Source organism: Athene cunicularia (assembly GCF_003259725.1).
Source record: "Athene cunicularia isolate RWA chromosome 4 unlocalized genomic scaffold, athCun1 chr4_part2, whole genome shotgun sequence".
In the NCBI taxonomy this organism is placed as follows: Eukaryota; Metazoa; Chordata; class Aves; order Strigiformes; family Strigidae; genus Athene; species Athene cunicularia.
Window position 1 is genome coordinate 4,800,852 of NW_020799099.1, and position 21,111 is coordinate 4,821,962.

Consider the following 21,111-nt stretch of genomic DNA (forward strand, 5'->3'; position numbering starts at 1 on the left):
AGTGACCTCTCAAGGTAATGTTTAATATTATTTATTATATGTCTTACAATAGGACTTGAGAACCTGAATGGCATGTTCCCACCATGTTTAGAATTGTGCAATATGTGTAATATAAGAGGCTGTCTTGTAGGTTTAGATTGTTAGCTCCTAACAGACTAGAGGCAGGAGGAGAAAAAAACTCCTAGAGATGAAATGTTAGAAACCAGTTCTACTGACTTCCAGTCCAGAGCTTTACACAACAGAATATGCCAACTCTTAAACTATCATGAAAATTGTAGCAGCCTTCGAAGTGAGACTCGGGTACTTGTGTGTCACTTGTTAAAGCTCTCTTCTAAGTCACTAAAAGAAGGCTTTGTATCTCCTTGCAAGTTGAAAATAAGAATTTGTGAAAATTCCCCATGAGCACATCTGGAATAGTCTCAAATATTTTGCTGCCATAAGAGCTAGCCTTCAAACACAGACACTGAAATGTTTTTCTGGTTTTATCTGCACTGCACGCTGTAGTACAGCACAGACATAATCGAGCTAGTTCTGACCGCACTACCTCAGCTGCTGAAAACAGGATCCTTATTAGTACTAACATTAGTGCAAGCTTATTTATCACACTCTTCCTCAGCTATATTACTACCATGCCTCTCAGAATGACTCCTCACCATTAAATTAAAATGTAAATTATATTGTAAATTAAACTGTTCTTTTTTCTGGCTATCTTTGGTTTTGGAGAAATCTTACTTCTCAAACAGTACCATAGGCCTTGGAAAAGAATACATATGGAGAAGCCACTTTTCTTCTTTTGGCTGCAAATCAACGGGATGAAAAGGTTTCTGTCATGCTCACACTTCTGGATTACCATCTCCTTAAATTTGTTGACATAATTCACAGGTAGTTAAATCTTTAAAACAGATATTTCAAAATAATCCAGGTTAGTTTAAGTATGACTAACAGTAGTTGGAGTTGCTGGGGTTTCTTTTTTCTCTAAATGAATGGTGTTTAGCACAAATTTCATGAATAGTTGTGGCACCAAATTTTAGGTGTCAGTAACCTCTGCTTGGAGGAAGGGCAAGTCTTGATGAGAAATTTTAACTAAACTGCACCAGGAGGCATTAACCTCATCAGTCCAGTTAGCTGGAGCCTGAACAGGACCCAGCTCAGCAGCCTCAATAATCAGCTGCCTGACAGAATCAAATCCTGCATCTGGGATGTGAAACAAGTTAGGAAAATGTCCTCCTCTACAAGCCTGCATGTAATAAGACCTATTCCCCTGAATAATCGCAGATCATTAACCATTTCATTAGTATCAAACGCTTCAGTTCGACCCACCGCTTTCTGCTGTGAATTATCTACCCATTTTTCAGGGGAAATCATTTTAATGTGAAGTCACTACTCAGGACAATAAAAGCCTTGTGACAAGCAAAGGCATAACAAGTTGTCTTTTCCACTAGGAATATGACCATCCATACTATAAGAAAGCCATTAGGACACTGAAGAAAGGAGTTCCAAGGTATTCTGATCCATTTTGTTGCCTAATAAAGCATTAGTAGAATTTGCCATCTCCCCTTTTAAAGGGCAGAAACAGTTCACGTACAAGGTGGCCACAGTTTGTCCCAAGAGACTATCATTTGGCAAAATGCCTCACCACTGTAGCTATTTCTCAGCAATTCTTAATCACGGATTAATATTATTAAATAATAGCAATTACTTTATTGCATCCAGAGCAGTGTGGCCAGCAGGTCAAGGGAGGGGATCCTCCCCCTCTGCTCCACTCTTGTGAGACCCCACCTGCAGTGCTGTGTCCAGCTCTGGGGCCTCAACAGGAGGAGGACATGGACCTGCTTGAGTGGGTCCAGAGGAGGCCATGAAGATGATCAGGGGTCTGGAGCACCTCCCTGTGAGGACAGGCTGAGAGAGTTGGGGGTGTTCAGCCTGGAGAGGAGAAGGCTCTGGGGAGACCTTATAGTGGCCTCCCAGTACTGAAAGGGGCTACAGGAAAGCTGGGGAGGGACTCTGCATCAGGGGGTGTAGGGATAGGGTGAGGGGTAACAGTTTTAAACTGAAAGAGGGCAGATTTAGATTAGATGTAAGGAAGCAATTCTTCCCTGTGAGGGTGGTGAGACACTGGCAGAGGTTTCCCAGAGCAGCTGTGGCTGCCCCCTCCCTGGCAGTGTTCCAGGCCGGGTTGGACGGGGCTGTGAGCAACCTGGGCTGGGGGAAGGTGTCCCTGCCCATGGCAGGGGAGTTGGAACTGGATGATCTTTACGGTTCCTTCCAACCCAAACCACTCTATGATTCTATAACTAAAGCTAAACACTGTCTGCTCTACCTTGCCAGAAAACATACCTGTGAGTATCCACCAGCACGCTTCACTCCTGCACAGCCTATGTAATCATATGCTGAATATGTGCCACATGGAGCTTTTAAGTGGCTGTTTTCCCTAAAAAGAATATTTTCCCTGAAAACTTTTTCTGATTAAGTTCCTGGAAAGAATTCTGGGGTTTTTTTTGTTTGTTTTAACAGAAGACGAGTTCCAAAGTGACAATTTTATTCTTGCAGTGGTAAAAGGAATTTGAAGTTTCCCTAATAACTGAGTAATTTATGGTAGTGTATGAAAACTTGTGAGATATAGATAGATAGATAGATAGATAGATAGATAGATGATAGATAGATAGATAGATAGATAGATAGATAGATAGATAGATAGATAGATAGATATCTGTGAGTTTTTCCAGTCTGGTTGGATAAAAGACTTAAGGAGTCTTTCGGGAATCACATTCAATAGTATCCACTTGCTGGTAGAGACTCTGGTGAGGATCTTGTCTCCTGTTGTTTATAACTGATACAGACCAAACCCCTGTCTCTCTTTCTCTGATCTCCTTTATACTCTTTTACACTGGTCAACTCAGAGCTGGTATCCATTACAGTACAGGAAATTTCAAAAGGAGACAAAATTCTTTCCTGTACAAGCTGTGGGTGGATGGCAGACTTAATTGTCCTGGCCAGAAATGTCAAAGCAGGCAGTGCAATCCTTCTTACTTCAGCAACAGGAATAAACCTTTGTTTGACAGTTTGCTGATTCCAAGATGATCCCTCAGAAAAGATAAATTGGCAACTTTCTCCACTTCCAGTCACTAACACACTTTCATATATCAAATGACTTCATATGTGGAATAATAATGATTCAAAATCATATATTAATGCTCTAGTCTAGAAGGCAAGCAAAATGTAACTTATGACAAAGTAGATACCACGTATTTATAGTATATTTTCTGGCCAAATTCATCTGGATGACAATGACAGGCTGGTGTTTCAAGCCTATGTTCAGTGCACTTTGACATACGGGATTCTGAGTATTTACTGTGAATTGACCATGTCTTTCTCCTTTCCTCAGTAATACTTTGACATGATATAGCACCTCTCATTTCTCTTATGTAAACCTTTTTATAAGTGTTAATGAAGGAAAGCTTGCAATGCCTTTGTAAATTAAAACAAAGTGATCTGAGACAAAGATAATTAAATAATGTAAATTATTGCACATGTTAAATGATGACTTTTTTTAGGGGTTGTTTTTTATTTAATTATGCCCAGAAATAATTAGCCATAACAAATAATCAGTTATAACAAAACTAGCCCTATATTGTGACAGTGGTAGATAGGGATATTCTGACTCTGCTATATATAAAGACACTAAAAATTAGTCAATTAGACAAAAATGGCAAAAAAATCAAAAGAAAATATAACTAAACCCCTACTGGTATATGGGAGGAAATCGCACTGCTGGAAGCCCTGCTCATGAAACTGAGAACTTGAGCCACTAAGGTACTCAGTGTCTTTCTCTGGTTCGTAGCTCCAGCTTTCCACCCATCTTTCCACAGCCATTTTATTGCTGGTCTCTGCACCACAGCCATAGATTAATTTGTAAGATGGAAATTCTTTACCGTGAAGAAGTCAATTCAAATAGAAGAGCAGGCTGAGCGAGACTGGTGTGCTCCCAGCCTATGCCCCCCACATCGCATTCCTCTGGCTGCGCCTGAGCATCACCTCCTGCTATTCCAGCAGCACAACCGTGGGGACCAAGCCAACAGCCAGGTCTCACCGCAGGCTGCCCGTGCCCTCCGCACACTCCCTCCATCCCACACATGCCCGGCAGAGCACACTCTGACTCCAAGACCAGCACTGGCAGTTGTGAAGATTCAGGGTGAAGCACTTGTGCAGGGCCACTCAGCTCTCCCTCTGTTACAGCAGAGCTGACTGCATGCCTCTATCAAAAAGTAACAGCCTCAGAATATCAGAGACTGGTTGTCCTCTCCAAACTGACTGCCTGTTGTTTTTTCTCAAAACATGAGCCCATCTGCATCTTCCCAGGCTATGGATGTGCAGAGACTTCTGCGTCATTTTGAAAAAAGCACGTGTGTTTGCTGCTAATGGGAAGTTGAAATTGCTAACAAATAGTTGTCAAGACCATTTGTAACTTGCCTTTTTATACCTGTTATTTCTAAGAAAAAATGACCTGAATCTCCTCTCCTTACCAAAGTAAATCTGAATTAAGCTCACAGAATTATGGAGAATAAAGTCCTTAAAGCATCAGAACAAATATTCTCAAATCCAGAGGGTATCTATCTACTTCATTTGATCAGACAGATAACTGCATCTGCACTGACCTCTTACTGAACATCACTGTACTTCCTGTGTGGTAGCAAAGTTCATAAGGCTGATCTGGCTCATCCACTGTATTAGTCACTCAGAGATATTCAGACTGATAGACAGTACTAAGTATCCTCTGGAGACAGAGACAAGACCATTTCTGTAAACTATTGTGGTATACAAGCAGTAAAAATGTTGTTTTAGAAAAAGCTGAATCTGATACTGTGAAGAAAAATAGTATCAGCGTTTAAAGCAAAATTACCTAGGTGAAATAAACACATTACCATCATCCAGATTTGGTGCTTCCTTATAGTTCTGACAGAAATACCAGTTCAGGTGCAAATCTCCCAAAGAAGACAAAACATCATTTTGAATCAGATTATACTTTTCACTATATTGGCATAAATCTACATAAACCCTAGTGAAATGAGTCACTTAAAGCAGTACAGGGTAAAGAAAAGAACTTTACCCACTGAATAGTGACTGTTCTTCTCAAATTGATTTAGTTTTGCAGCAGTGATGAGAATGTGACAGTAAAGTGGACAGCAAAGATGAACCCAGGTATCACTGCTGCCATTTCTCAACCTAAACCTGTGATGTTCCTCCTGCATTTGGCAGGGTTAATGACGGGCACAAAACTATGCATCATATCCTGCCATTAACACAGAAATAAGAAACCATGAGCCATTCCTTGCCATAAAATGCCTGTCTTTCAAAATTCCTCCTTTTTTCATCATTATAATTTAATTTATTTCAAGGCAGCTAATAAGAAAAGGCAAAACATTTTCTTTCAACTTTGCAAAATATGTGGGACTTTCCTGAGGACAATCAAGTCAGAGAATGACAACACCATTCATTATAAATACAAGTTGTGCCATGCAGTGAAGTTTATGACTTACCCTTTTTGTGGCAGGAGGGGCCATTTTTTTGATAATTGGGATGATATGCTCTGTAAAGAAATAAAAATGTTTTATCCAGATCTGTCAGATGTATTCTTAAAATACAACAATAGTTCTTCATTATTTTTCCTTTTTATTTGAAGATTACATTTGGAAGCTGCAGCTCATCCTTAGCTAGTGAAATTTTATTTACACACAAGGGAACTGTAGCATAAACTGTTAAAGATGAATGAGATAAGCATAAAAAGTAATCAAAATTTAAATATTTTTGCTTCTCAGGACCAAATTATTAAAATATGATTTACATTTCCCAAAGTAAGAACTTCTGGAACAATGCTTGAAAATACAGACTTATGGGAATAGAGTACAATTTCATAAATATTGGTGTTTATCTTCAGAAACTTCCAGATTAGTGAGCAAAATCACAGGTTTATCCATCAAATGCAAATCTATAAAACCTTAGCTAGTAGTGGTATTATAGTGATTTGGATTTAATCTAAGACAGCTATCTGGTTGAAAGAAATCATCTGCCTAAAGGAGTACCCTTGGTGTTCATAAGACCTCTATCTTAAAATCACATTACCAAAGTACTAGAAAGTTAGGGGAAGTGATAGATTTCCTCAGAGGGAGTCCTGTCTCTGGACACTGCTAGGTTTTTTTCTCCCAGACATGATTACCCTGTGGGAGTCATATGAACTTTGAAGGTCACAATTTTTGCTTCAGAATGGCTCAGACTGTTCTGAGCTGCAGGTATTTAGAAAACAAAATTAAGTTTCCATACAAGGTTAAAAACATTCGCTGAGCCCTCTCCCACATCAGACTGCAGGAGCCGAATGCTACTATGCTATCAATACAGTCAGTATATTTTTCAGGAACAAAATATAAACATTGAGTTAGAACACTTAATATAAGTTTGCTAAGGACTTTTGCTTCCTTTCTTGGTCATGGCTATGAGAAAGTGTTTGTTTAAATGTGGAGGAAAATGAATAGATTCCCCAGACTTCCCTCCTTTGCCAGCAAATACAGTACTCACCGTACATTGCATAATATGTGGTGAAAAAGGAAAAAACTAGATCCTCTTGTTAAAATATTTGTTGTCTGTTATTAGTTTGTTCTTCTCTTTCCCTATAAATGTACACTGAGGGCCACCTCAGTTTCCACTGACTTCTATAGGGACAGGTTTAGTGCTTAGGAATAATAAGAAAGGTCTTTGGTCTAAATTTGGTGCTCTCATGTACTGGCATTGATCTCAAGCAACTTTTCTACCACTCTGACAGCAATGCTGAGGAGGACAGGGGAGATGGCAGTATTCTGTGGAACTGCCCTGAGGGTAAAAGCTCTTGATGCAGAGGTTTAGTCAACCACAGCAAATGTGTGGTATTGAGAAGAGAAGGATGCTACTCCAGGCTCACACCTCTGCTAGTCTGCTGAGATGCCCAGCACCAGCAGTGAATCAGAGAATAAGAGGCTGCAGAGCAGCCAGGCATAGTGAATGAGTTAAACCACAACTAGTAGAACACACAGATAAGTAAATAGCATGTATGTGCTCCCTCAAGCTTTCTTCTCTCAATGAAATCTTCTCTTCTGTAGGAACTAAGCACACCACCCATCTGGAGGCTGTTTGGCAGTGTGCAAGAAGTAAGGGGTTTTTTATTCCAGTCACTTTCCAGTAGACCATGTTAACCAAAAAAAAAAAAAAATAAAAGTCATTACTACTCTCACTACTGGTAAAACTGCAGTGATCTAAGAGAGCTAAGGGATGTGAAGAAGCAGAGACTCATCTAGGACAAGGAAATCTAAGTCACTGTTCAGGCATGCTGAGCCATGCACAATGCTCTGTGGATAAGGGCCCTTGGCCCTAGCAGTGACAGAGCAGTGCTCTTCACAAGCACATCAAAAGTCTTACATAAAAATAAAGCAGAAAGGGCTTCTTTCCTTAATTTCTGGCATATATAACTTTCAAGAAGGAATTTTAATGCAATGTGTATATATCATTTCCAACCGGACCCACAGACATGGACTTTATAAAGTCTGATAAAGACAACAGTAAGATGAGTCTATGTATTAACTTCATATCCCTTTTCAATGAATTTTTGTCTCATGTCTGTGTGTCAAACATCTGCGAATGATTCTGCCAAAACTCTGGAAGCTGGCTAGGAACTGCCAAGCGCAAGTGAAAGCATCTGTGCTCCAGATAGCACAGCTGTGTGAATGATGCTGCTCGTCTGTCTGCAAAGCACACACCATGCCAGCTGTTTGACAGGATGAATTGGAGGGGAGATTGATGAGAGGCTCTCTGAGAGGCCATGGCACACTTCAAAAGCATTTTTTTCCTTTACCTCCCCTGCTTTTATGCACTGCTCATATTGCTTCAGTTATTTCACTTCTTTAATCTGATAAACATTAATTAAACAGCAAGTTCTCCTCCCAGCACTGATTTTTAAATAATTTCTTTAGTCGGTGAATTTACAGTCTGCTACTTTGCCAAGGTCAGACAGCTCAGATTACACAGCTACCTTCCTGCATTAGCACCCAAGGAAAGTAGAAAAGTTTCTAGGAATGTAGAAAGTTTCTATTCTATTTTGTAGCTGGTGAAAACCAGCAAGGCTGGCAGCACAACCAGCTTTCTTGTAATGTCCTGTACTGAAGGGAACATTGTTGTTCATTACAGAAAATTTCTTACCTTTAATGGCTTTAATCTTTAAATTGTTTCATTTCATTGTGTTGTGCTTAGCTTGCTGACTAACCTGCTCTGCAGAGCAATAAAATATCAGTTATGTTTTTCTCACTTTTGGAATAAAAACAGATTAACCTGAGTCCAAATTGCCCATTTTGTCAACAAGAGAGAAAGCAAATATTAAGAAAAGATCCCTCTGAAGGCCTTCTCTTCAGTGTTTACTGTTCTTTTTATCTGAGCTTCATGAACATTCGTGTGGGCAAAGTTGGGCTGGCATGAACAGAACGCAGTGAGAATTTCAGGCCTGCAACAGAGAATTGCTATCTCTGAATTACATTCTTGATTAAATAAAACACATTTTGACACGCTCAAAGCTGCCTTTTAAAGGTCAAGACATTCAACCAGAGAATAGAAACAACACTGCGTACAAAACACGAGGGCCTGGTCCATGTCCCAGAGACCTTTACTAAGCAGCACAGATCTGTGAACAGGATGCAGTGAAATCAAAAGGACAGCAGTAAACCAGAACAACCAGTGTGTATGGTCAGGTAATGATGGCTCACTATTGCTATTAACTTGGGCTTCTAAATGCTACAAAAGAAGAATTTTCTGAGGGAGATTGGAATAGGAGGAGATATTGTGCTTTTGCACCAGTGTGTAAGGTATTTTCAAGCGCTGGTAATGGTAAGAGAAAAGAAATGGAATATGGTGAAATGTGGTGAGAACACTAGAGATACCAGAAAAGAACTTTGCTCTTGACCAGGAAGCTGGAAGGGTATTCATAGGGTGGTGAGCAACATGCAGAGGGACATTTCTCTAATTCCTTCCCAAAAACCCCTAAAAATAGGAGGGCAAATGAAAGTTAGGCTATCTCTACATTGTTTTTTGAAGCATTGGCTAAGAAATGTTTAAGCTCAACCTTAACACAGGGAAAAAAATAAGAGAGCAGGTAAATTCCAGCTTGAAGAAGGAGAGCTGTTTGTTCTAGGAGCATTCAAATAAATCCAGTTGTGTTTTTTCTATTTGTATTTTGTGACTGACAGACTTTTAACAGAATTACACTAACACTGCAGACAGCAAAGAGCCGGTGCAGGAGAGCCCTCACTAACACCTATCTGGGACCACACAGAGCCCCAGCTGAAGCACCATTGCCAGCAGGCTGTAAAGCTCTCTGCTGCGTGAGTACTGTCCCCTCCTGAGATATTCCATGACAACCTGAATCTCAATGAGGGTGTTAACCCTGTGTCTCTTTTCAGTGGGGCTCTCATTTTTTTGAGATGTTCACACTACTTTGTTATCTTTATCTTTCCACCAGATTTGCCTGATGCTGGCTGGTGGATTTGAGGGATCCTGGAGGTAAAGGAACTGACAGATATTCAAACACACAGATAAACACACAAACTGAAAGACATTTCACTCTTTTTTTAATTTTTTTTTTTTATCAACTTGTAGTAAGAGCTTTCAGAAATTATTTTATATTACTATTCATGAGCACACCTCTTCAGAAACAGCAAGGGTTTTTTTTTTGGGGGGGGGGGAAGAAAAAACAAAGCGGCTCTATTTTTGAATGACAGAGGTTGTTTCAATCTGAAGCTTTCCTACTGAGATGTAAAGTGACAAAACTGTCCTAACACTTTGACCACTCTGAATGAAAAACAGCCTGAACTTTCAGGACCGCAGCAATGACTGTTAGCAAATTAAAATGATAGTACTATGCATGTTTCAGCTCAATGCTCAGCGGGGTTGTATCTGTGTTAAAATCTACATTCTAGAAGTTTTTATGGCTGGAAAGCACTTGGGAGCACTTGTAGCATTCACTTTCAACTTTACCGACTAAAGAACAACTTATATTTATTTTCTCCCCTTATTAGTAACTATAAGCATTAGAGAATTCCAATTCCTCCTCCATTTGTTTATATATATGTATTTATACCCTTTTTGGGTACACACTGTCCATTCTAAATAATCCATACTATCACAAGCAATGATAAGATTACAGCAATGGCAAAATTTGTTTTTTCTGGTAATAATATTAAACTCCATGCACCAGTTTAACTGAATATTAGTCCATATAAAACGAACATCTTTCAACCTCACTAAAAATTCAAAACCATCAAGAAGACTGATTTGGGGTTTTTTGGCTTTTGCTAGTTTTCCTTCCATACATCCTTCTATTCTCTTATCTCCCCAAACTAATTTTAAGTAGCAAAACAAGGTCGTATTTTTATTCACACACAGACAGAAATCAAGAAATTAAGAGTCAGCCACTAAGTAACTAAAAGGAATAGCTCCCATAAACTAACAAAAAGATGTTGAGTAAAACAGAAATTCTGGAAGGATGAATCAATCCACATCTGAAAGACACCTAAACAGCAGATTGATAGAAGATGTAAAGTTATCAAAAGAACAATTCTGGTCAATTATCAATAGCGTGTTGAATTTCCTTTACACAGAAAGAACATACAGTGGCAAATGTTTCCTGATTTATCCTGGGTTTTCAGGACCTTAGCAAGAACAGAGGAAGAGATGTGATTCAGGGTGGACTGCAGCAGCCGTTTTCCTGTAAATACAGAATCCAATCCTGCCAATACAAATTTAATCAGCAGTAGTTTTTCCTCACAAAACCCATAAAGTCAGCTGTCAATGATAAAATAGATTTTGGCAGTTATAATCAAAATGCATACACTGCAAATTCAGATCATGCAGCATTAAGTGAATCTGAAGTCTGTATAAATGTATTGAAGTCCAGTATTGCAATACTTTTCTGCATATGCTTTTATCTGTTAATATCACTGTGCTGGAAGTTTACCCTGCGCTCTAGGTAGCATAAAATTCTTTTAAAATGCAGAAAGTTGCTCTTCTAGATCACGAACAAAGAAAAAAACAAGATGACAGATAACGTCCATGTACCACACAGAGAGAAATCCTGCCTTTCAGTCCATTTTGCACCTCTGTCATCTGGTCTCGTACGGAAAGGAGGAAAATGGCAGGATGAACTGAGAAGCCAGGCTGTAGCCTGCAACCACCCAGCTGTCCTCCCAGGCCAGCCTTACTGTGTCGCATTTCATTTCCTTAAGGGTGCTCATGTTATTTATTATTCAAGCCGTGGGAACACCACACAAACTTCTGTTTCCACATAACCATTTTACTTGGGAAATAAATAAAATTAAAATAAATTCAATAAGCTTAAATAAAAATTAAATGTTTTTTTCTCTGGGTTTCTAAAAAGAGACCAGACTTTGCAGCCGGAAAGCAGGAATGTCAGGCGCAGCCGGTAACTTGCAAGCAGCTGGAAGGAGTTTTAGGCTCATCAAGAGTCTCCTTAGTTGTTCTGAACTGAAACAGTTCAGCAAAATTATGTGCTCATTTCCATATCACTTTGCCTTTGTACCTAGATCTTTATGGCAGCTTTGTTCTCACACAGTTTGATTCTCCCCTAGTTTAAAATCTACACTGAAGGCCTTAAAAGTGGGGTGTCACAATAGCTAACATGCAGGTACTTCCCTCCTTTATTGGTTGTGAGACTTTTTGCTTTTGAAGGATGAAAGCCACAGCAGACATTTTCACATTCTACAAAAATTAATTTATGCCTAAGTTTTTAAAGTGAAAAATCCCAGGTAGCTGGTCACTGATGCTTTGCTGTGGCTTCCAGGAGTACTTACATACAGCACTGCTGGCGTTTTAAATCCCAAGGTATCTAACGGACTGTTAAAGACATGAACAGAGCCATGTACATCCACACCAGTGTCCCATTCAGGCACTAAATCCCTGATATACTCTAGAGCTGCTGATTGCCAAGTTCCCTCAGAGTATCCCTGTGAGCTTGGCCCCACGTAGAGATGAGCCAGCTACCGGTTTTCAGGGCTGAGTGGCCAAGTTTCTCTTTCACCACGAGCCCACAGGCCAGCAGATCAGGCAGTCACCAGTGAGGTATGTGCTGTTTTCAGACACTCACAGTATCTGTTTGGGATCAAAGACACCATATCAGGTTTTCCACCTTTGAGAATCGGGCGGTGTTGCTTACAGGCCACAACACGCTGTTGACATAACTCTTTCTGTCTCTCCTAGGACATGGTCTAAGCTGTCAGAAGTAGCTGTGTAACCCCCATGGCTATAGAAAGCACAGATAGATTAAAAATCAGCTCCCCAGTGGTTTAGAAGACTAAATGCAATACTAAAAACGAGTGACTCATCTGATGTAATTTTAGCTATGACAGAAACTTCTACCGTAGTCTAAGTCAAATCACATAATCTTTTCACTTCGTTATAACCATCTGTAGTATACGGATCAGTGACAACTATTGCCGTCCTCACTGATGTAATAGGGGGACACTGATTAATACAAAAGCTTTTAAGAGAGGCAAATGGTATTTGGGTTTCTACAAAAATTGTTTTACGTTGTCCTTTGTATTGGTTTTACAGCAGCACGTGAACTGCAACTATGCTAAATGCTGCAGAAACACATGGCCACGGACAACCCCTGCCTCAGAAACCTAACAGCGTGCAACCTGCCAGTGATAAAACTAGCAATTTCAGAAACAGAGCACCAAATGTGAAAAGATACGTAGCCATGACAATTTGGACCTGGTAGCTCTTGGATCATTCACTGTTTTCCTGAGAAATACCAGCTTCACTTCTTCAGGAAGGCAGGGTGGTGCTGACCCCAGGCTACTTGATGGGAGTCTAAAGATCCATTTCACTGATTTGCTCTAATAGTTTTATTTTTTTACTTACCAGAGAGAAGTAGATTTTGAAGGCTCCAGGTCCTCAGGTCAGACAAAGCTTAAAAAAAAAGAGATGAGGCAGATGAACAGCCAATGTGGGCAACACCTTTTCAGATTGCTGCTGATTTGGGGTCAGCAATTGTATGTGGTTGAGTTCAGACTCACAATGCATTCAGACTCCCTTGGCTGAAAAAATGTCTACACCACAGATGTCTTGAAGAATAGGCATGAAAACTGAAGGAGAAAATGGAAGGATCCTGAGTATGCCATAACCCTCCGAAAAAATCAAAGGGGATCCAGAAATAGACACACACTCATGAGTAACAACTTCTTTTCAGTGTGACTGTTCTCAGACATTTTGATCTTGAGTATAATTAAAATGCCATACAAGCCCAATATATTGATTTAGCAGTGCTGCAGTTAGCCTTAGTTACAAACTAATCCCTACACAATTTCCTTGTGTGGTCAGAACAATGAAGATTCTGTGGTTATACCTTCAGGTTATATCAAGGTTATATATAATTAATCTTTATTCTCCTTGTTTACTGTTTAATTTTTTGTTGATCTTTCACAATCACAGATTAACACTTTACTTAATTACCAGAGTATGCCTGTGCACTCCTGAAATGCCCTGAAAATAATTTTTATGCCCACTGCATAATACTTTGAGTCATATATTCTGTGTTTCTTGTAGGCTCTGTATTGGACTGGGTACAAACCTCCATTCCCCCCTCCTCCTTAAAAAAAAAAAAAAAAAAAAAAGTGAATATTTGATGACATACCCACCCAAGCAAGAGATATATTTGTGGTACAGCTTCCAGTACAAAGAAGTCCTGACTCCAGTTGTGGTCTTTAGAAAGTATAGTGATGATTTTCATTCATAATTATTTTTCCAGAACCAGTGATGTATATAGAATACCAGTTATGTTTGTTCTCATGAGTAAATAAGATCACAGTTTTACTAAAGTATGTTTCCTCCTAATGGGTCACGAAGAGCTAGTTTATTCAGTTAAGTACAGTGCAAGCTGGGTCAAAGGAACACCTCATCTTTCAAAAATGTCTTCCACATAGATCAGTAGGAAATGTTCAACAGTTTAATTACTTTGAGGTCTGGACAAGATCAAGTCTTCTATTACTCTAAATAAATAATGTCAGTGAAAGAGTATAATTTTAGATTCATAAAATGTTTTAAAACTTTGACATTAGCCAAATTTACTACTTTTATCTATTTGTAGCAGGACTGCATCGTGATACAAATTTTCTGGGCACCTTAGACAATGTAACACAGAGTTTCCAGGGCAATGACTAAACAGCAGTTTTACACATTATGGTAAGATAGAAAACAATGAAATTAACTGCATTTACACTTTTGTGAATGTTATATCCTGTTAAGAAGATTTCATAGTGATACTAACAAATAGTACTAGAAAGATTAACTGGCTCTGTGCTGCTAGGATATTCCTCATGTGATCTATTGATGCAGAAATTCATATGTTCACTACTAAGATGCCAAAATATCACAAAGTAAACCAATACCTGTTTAACAGGTATTAACCCTAAACCTCAGTAAGATAAAATTTAAAAGAACCAAACTAATAAAAACACGCCTTGAAATCCCACATGAGTTCCCAAAGACAGAGGAGAAAAGAACATTGTTCCATTATTTAATAAGGAAATGACAGCTCATTTTGCCTGACATCAGTGTCAGGAAAACTGATGGAAAGGCTGGTACAGGAAGCAATCAGTGTACAATTAAAGGGTGATAGCACAATTAACGCTGGTCAACAAAAAAAAAAAAAAAAAAAAAAAAAAAAAAGACCTTCCTATTTTTCCATGAGATTATGAATTAGTTTGATAAGGGAAAGTTCTGTAAGATTTCTTTAGGACTTTGGGTCACAACTTTACAGTACTTTAGGTAAAAAACCCAACAATGTATAATATCAGTGTGGTTCATACTAAATGGATCCAAATTATTGCTGGAAAAAGCTGCAAATTACAAAAACTTGTAGAGTGATAAATAATGGGAAGGGCAAGAGACTAGCTAAGATCACTTAGTAAGGTCTGGAATATATTTTAACACAGAGAAGACAAAGTTGTTCATTAAAAGAACAAAGCAAATTGGTCTCATGTCCAAAATGGAAAATGGTTTTATGAAAAGCAATGACTCTGAAAAGAAAAAAAACAGTAGACCCAAGCAGACATGGGTTCTCAGAGCAAAGTGCAGGCAAAAGTTATTCTTACTGTACAAGATGGGGGATAGCTGATAGGAGTTGTTGGTGCTATTACACCTTTCTGTGGTTTCAGAGAGATTATTACTGGGAAAATGTGCTGAAAAAAACATCTCCAGGAAACCAAGGGCTTTACTGAGAGAAGTGATACTAATAATTTGTGATGATAGACAGCCTTTAGAAACTTCACTTGTTAGGTTAACAGGTGAGAAATTTAACAGAGAATTATGGTCTATGAATACAGAAATGGGAGAGTAGATAGCTTTCTAATCTATTGGGAAAAAAACATAATAGGCTCCATACACACTATCGAAGACAGATAAATGCAAAGGAAAACCAGTAGAAACGTTCAGCAGCAAGGAAAACTAACTGTGAACAACATACTTGGGGACATGTTTAGAATCCCTATATAAAGACAATAGTCTTTCTAAAACCTTGCATTAATGCTGAATGGCTGGGTGAGGTTCCATGGTCTTTTTTTACAAAAACATAAGGAGATCATCATAAGAGTAATGTATTTCAAACTGCTATGCATTCACTTCTTGTTTTCCCTCACTAGAGTATTCCCCCCACATTCCTTTTCTGGCACACTATGTTACACAGATACAGCAGAAAACACTGAGATGTGCATCCTGCTGCCCACTGTGCCAATCCTCAACAGATTTTGATACATATCCTGCTCTCTTCTGCAGATACTGAATTTATCTGCTGCAAAGCCTAGAGTGAAGCAGCATTATGTTTAAGTAATGTGAAAGATTAAGAAGAACAGCATAGAGCTGCATGGTGCTGGAAAAGATGCCTTTAAGCTACCAGACACTGGAGCAACTCTTTACAACTGTCAGCTGAGAATGCAGAGAGCAACTGAAGCTGTGAATTGAATTAAATTCTGGATCCATTGACATGGGTAAAAGCTATTCCACTACTCCAGTGGAGTCAAGGTCCTCCTCACACAGGCTTAAGCAGCCCATACAATCCTAAACAGCAAGTACATGTACTTGAAAAACATCTGACTAATCTTTGATTTATACAGTTCATCACTGAGTCTCCTTCTCCCAACAACCACAATTAGGGAAAAAAAAAAGCCCCTTATAATTTGCCTGCATAATTATCTGTAAGTTTAAGTACAAAACCAGTACTTTAAATCAAAATCACAGTTACTAGTAAAAGTACTAATAAGAGCAACTGCTAAATGAAAATAACTAACTAGCTAGTAATTGCTCAAAAGCTTTTTATAATTAAGCAACGTTATCATGTAAATAAAAAAAAAAAAAGGGTTTGTTACGCACTTGAGAAGGGCCTGGAATGAAATCTGGCCTACACAAGTTTCCTACTTACCTACTACCTCCTATTTAAACTCTGCCAAACTCTATGTATGAACAGATTGATCACAGCTTCAATATTCAACATGTCAGATGCCCAGAAGGGTCTGTTGAATGCAACTGGAAATGGACTACACGGGTACACAGTTACCAGGGACTGTAGCCCATTTGAACCATTCGATGCATTGCGTTTGTTATTAACCCTCACAGTGCAACCATGGCGTAATCTCCCTACTTCGAGCAGGGCTGTGTCTGCCTGTTCACTGAAATGTGTTTCTAGCACACAGGCACCAGAAGCTCTAGTTACCAAAACAGTAATGATGCTGAGAAATCCACCTACAATTTAATCTACCTGCATCACACCTGGTCGTTGCCAAGACCTGTGCCCTTCATCAAATTTGCGCTAAGCTTGGTGAGGCTAAGGATGCACTGGAGGACAGACATAGAATCCAAAATAATCTTGATGAATTGAAGAAATGGATTGCAAGCACAGGATGAAATTAATAAAGGTCCAAGAAAATATAGTTAGGCAGAAGTAAGCAGGTGCACAGACAACACCTGACTAGGTATTCTAGCAAGTATTTAGAAAAAAGGAACAGAGAGTAGTCAGTCACCACAAGTCAGCAATATCAGGCTGTTGCCAAGAAGACATATCCAAGGGTGACTCTATTAGCAAGAACATAGCCTGCAAGGGACCCAAGATATCCCTTCCACTTCATTTAGTGTTGATATGCATTCAACTGGATTACTTGATCATAGCTTGGTGAGACACCGCAGGACAATCTGGGAAATGTCCAAAGTGAAAAAGAACAATCAGAGGACTGGAAAACATGATGTTCAAGGAAGAATTGAAAGGCGTAACACTACTTGGCTTAAAAGAGAGGAGGCTGAGAAAGAGAGACTTCATAAGAGTCTTCAAATTTACCCCGAGACTTCTGATAAATTGTAGAAAAGGTTAAAAATGGGCATACTGGTCAGTGGACATATTAAATACTAATATGCTAAACTCAAGTTCTAAATTACATTTTTCAGGAGATAAAGTTAGACAGTATTTTCCAGACAAATGTCTGTGTATCACAAACAATTTAGAGAAGCTGCTGCTTTCCTGAGTTTAACAATAATTTTGCATGGTACTTTGATTGACGCAAATGCTCAGTCACATTCAAATCAAAATAGGAGGAAGCTACTATTTTGCATGGCTTCCTGTAGGACATATGCAATGTTATCCCAGAGGAGAAGGCAGGTTATGCAATGAGTGAGCAGCTCTGCATAGCTGTGTTTATTTGGGAAGCATTTCCAGTAATTATTTGAAAAGGACTGAGAGAATAAACTGATAAAGCATTCTCATGATTTCGTATTTTCATCACTAAAGATGATGAATATAACAATTAGACTTTAACTGAATTGGATTTTGCTTGCTATTTTACTCTCTTTATGCAGCTTAAATAATGGAAAGCAAATGGAAACTTGCTTTACTAATATTAGGATTCTTCCAGTGTGTGTGTGTGTGTGTGTGTGTGTGTGTAAAAGCGTTCGCCAATAAAGAAGCAGAGTAGTTTCTTGTACCTTATCATATTCTAGGCTCACCAGCAATACAGTACAGCCCTACACTTCTTTCAGGAGCCAAAATGGACCAACTGTTTTCCAAATTTAAGGGATGGTAGAAAGACAGCCAATTCCCACTGCTTAGCGAAGCTAAATGCTGCTCCAATTCACCTAATGAGTAAGTCAGACAAATAAGTCAACTATGGTGACATGTGAAACCTTATTTTCTTCTCTTTTAAAGGGAAATGATATAGGAATAAATTATTTCCAAATAAGTTTACATAAATATAGAGCTCTTTGAGCATAAAATATTAAATAAATATGTCTCTGATTACATACTTCCGTATTTGTTCTTACTAATTATCGTGAGTTAGTAACATTTATAACTTACGTGCTTTGGACATACAACCCCCACCACCTTTCTTAACTCCTTCCACAACAATATTTGCAAAACATACAAATGGAAGACTTGCTTTTCCGTCAACCAGTCCTGCTATAGAATGGCCTACTGCTGGAAAAACATCCTGGCTTCTATACTGAGCTCTCAAGCATACTGCTTTGCCACAAGCAGCTTTTAAACTCGAACCAGACATATTTATTTATATGTCATTACTACAAATCCTTTTCAGGTTTATAGCTACTACACATCAATTCTGTCATCTGACTTCTGGAAACAAACAGGAAAGCTGGGTGTGAGCTAAGATACATGGAGCACTTTTTCAGAGCACTTTGGAAGCCAAAATTATGGAAGACTTTTTCCACTTTTACCATTCACTTCTTTGTTATGCTTGGCTTTCATCCCCTCCTGTCACCTTAAAAATGAAAACAGCATGTTCGTTATTATTCATGGAAATTCATTGGATATGGAGAAAGTATCCCTTTTTTTCCCCCAACTGTTCCATTTTTATTTCTTTTGGGAAAGACTATACTACCCTTTGCTTGGGTAGCGATCTCTTGAACTGCTGCTTTGCCATTGAGTTCACATGAAAACAGTAATTTGCATGGGCTTTACTGATTCTTATCTGTAGGCTAAATAGCAGCATGCTGTCAACCCCAAGCAAAGTGCACAGTGCTGTTGCACTGCCCAACTTTCCTCTCCTTTGCTACACTGTCATACAGATGCTGGCCCAGCCTGGGCAGCTGCCTACAGCAGAGGCAGCTCCATCCAAAGGTCCCAGTACCTTGCAGCATGAAGTACAGGGATGCTGTATGCTTCTCAGCTAGCCTAGGATTTAGTATTACACATTTACAGTGCACAGCACAGTATCTATTCTTGACTGGGGCTTACTGGATGTTACTACAGTATAAATGCTTATTTCTATTAGTGCTTCTCCTAATTACATGAAACGAGACACTATGTATTGCAGCTGACATAATTTCATTGACCATTACCTTGTTATTCTCCAGTGAGACAGAGAGAAAATTCTATTTTAATTTTTAAATACCAGTAATTAAATTATATATTTCTATTCATCTTTTTGTACACAAACTCTTTCTGCCTCTTTACAGACCATGTGTTTGGTCATTCTTGTTTTTCCTGTCTAGACAATCTCTGGTAATTCTGCAACTGCTGTTTGTGATGGGCTGAGCAGTACTACAGTCAATATTCTATATGAGACCATTCAGGGAATGGTATTTCAGCTATTCATAAGATTTTCATTTTATAATTGTATGTTCTACGTTTCCATTATAGTTCTTAAGCATTCTAACATAGTGTTATTTCCCAGCATAATAGAAGCTTTTATTGCCATGTATCTGTAGCTCCATAACCCTTTTCCTGAAGTGAAACAGTTAATTTTTAAATCTATGGGTTACATGACAGGTTCATTTCCTTCTTTTCTAGCATACCACACTTTCCAGGTTTTGACACTAAACATCAGCTTCATTTATTGCCGTGTTTGTTTATGCACTTTGTTTGGTAATTCTGTATTTCACTGCTGAAAGATTTCTCTTTGCCCTGAATAGCGGCTTGAGTCTTGCAACATGTCTTAACTGGTTTATACTTCATCCTCATATTTGCTCTTTGGTCACCACGCACATTTCTCCTGAGATTCTTTGTATGACAGAGTAATGTTCATGCTAAACTTCCTTTTCTGCCTCATATTACACACAGACTCTTACAGCCAAAAGACACACGTGTCCAAGGGAGTGCTATGCACAGATGTGACACAAAGACACAAAAGAGAAAATGTTTCCTCCAAGTTCATGGACAGATTCTTAATCCCTTTGCTGGGAAGTTCCTGCTGCTGCCCCTTCTCAGGCTGCAGAATTCCACCTCTGTAAATCAAGTCTCTGTAAGCCAAGATTTTATAAGCACTGCAAAAAAAAAAAATTGCTAAGGTGCGCTATCTGAAGTGCGTTGCCTTGCATAAACTGAGAGGAGTTTTAAGAGTAGCAGAAAATATTTTATATTATATTTCTCAACTGATTACACAGGACAATAATTTTAAAGACCCTGTATATTCCTTTCCCCAGAAACATGCTACTATTTGTTATTCATATCTTACCTTCAAAGATACTGCATGTGACGACACAGGACACCATACATGTGCATCACACTTTGTGCAAGGTCTTTTGTGAATGCAGGTTGTAAATTACTGTAGAAGTGTGCACATGTCTATCTTAGACTGGAACTACAATGCATGAAAGCGATGCTCTGCGTTAACCAAAATATCAATCCTAGCTGTCTTCTAATAGAGAAAGTAGGAGCTCTGAGCCTGGAGCATCTTCAAAGCTGGGCTGTGCTTATTAAATGTCTAAAATGGAGCTAAAAGCCTCACTGTAGGCATAGCGGATTCAAAAGCCGGGGCTTTACTGCTCAGATCCAGGCTGAGGTCTCCCAAAGATCATCTATTGACACCCGCCAGAGCCACACTCCGAAGCGACAGCCCAATTGCCACTTTTTTCGAAGCAGGCTGAGACAGGCCAGTAACTGTGAAGCGGGGGCAGGGGAGACAAATCCCCTTGCCAGAACCATTTACTTTTCATCGCTTTTCTTTTCTGGCCCCAGCCCCGTGGGGAACTGCCTGGCCCGACCGCCCCAGCTCGGCCTCGGCCTCGGCCTCGGCGCGGGAGAGCGGC

At 39.1% G+C, this 21,111-nt stretch overlaps 1 protein-coding gene across 1 annotated transcript in view; it reads left to right on the plus strand.

Moving 5' to 3' along the window:
- Nucleotides 1-21,111, plus strand: part of PDE5A (phosphodiesterase 5A) — a 137,859-nt gene that overhangs the window by 51,718 nt on the left and 65,030 nt on the right. The window lies entirely within an intron of this gene.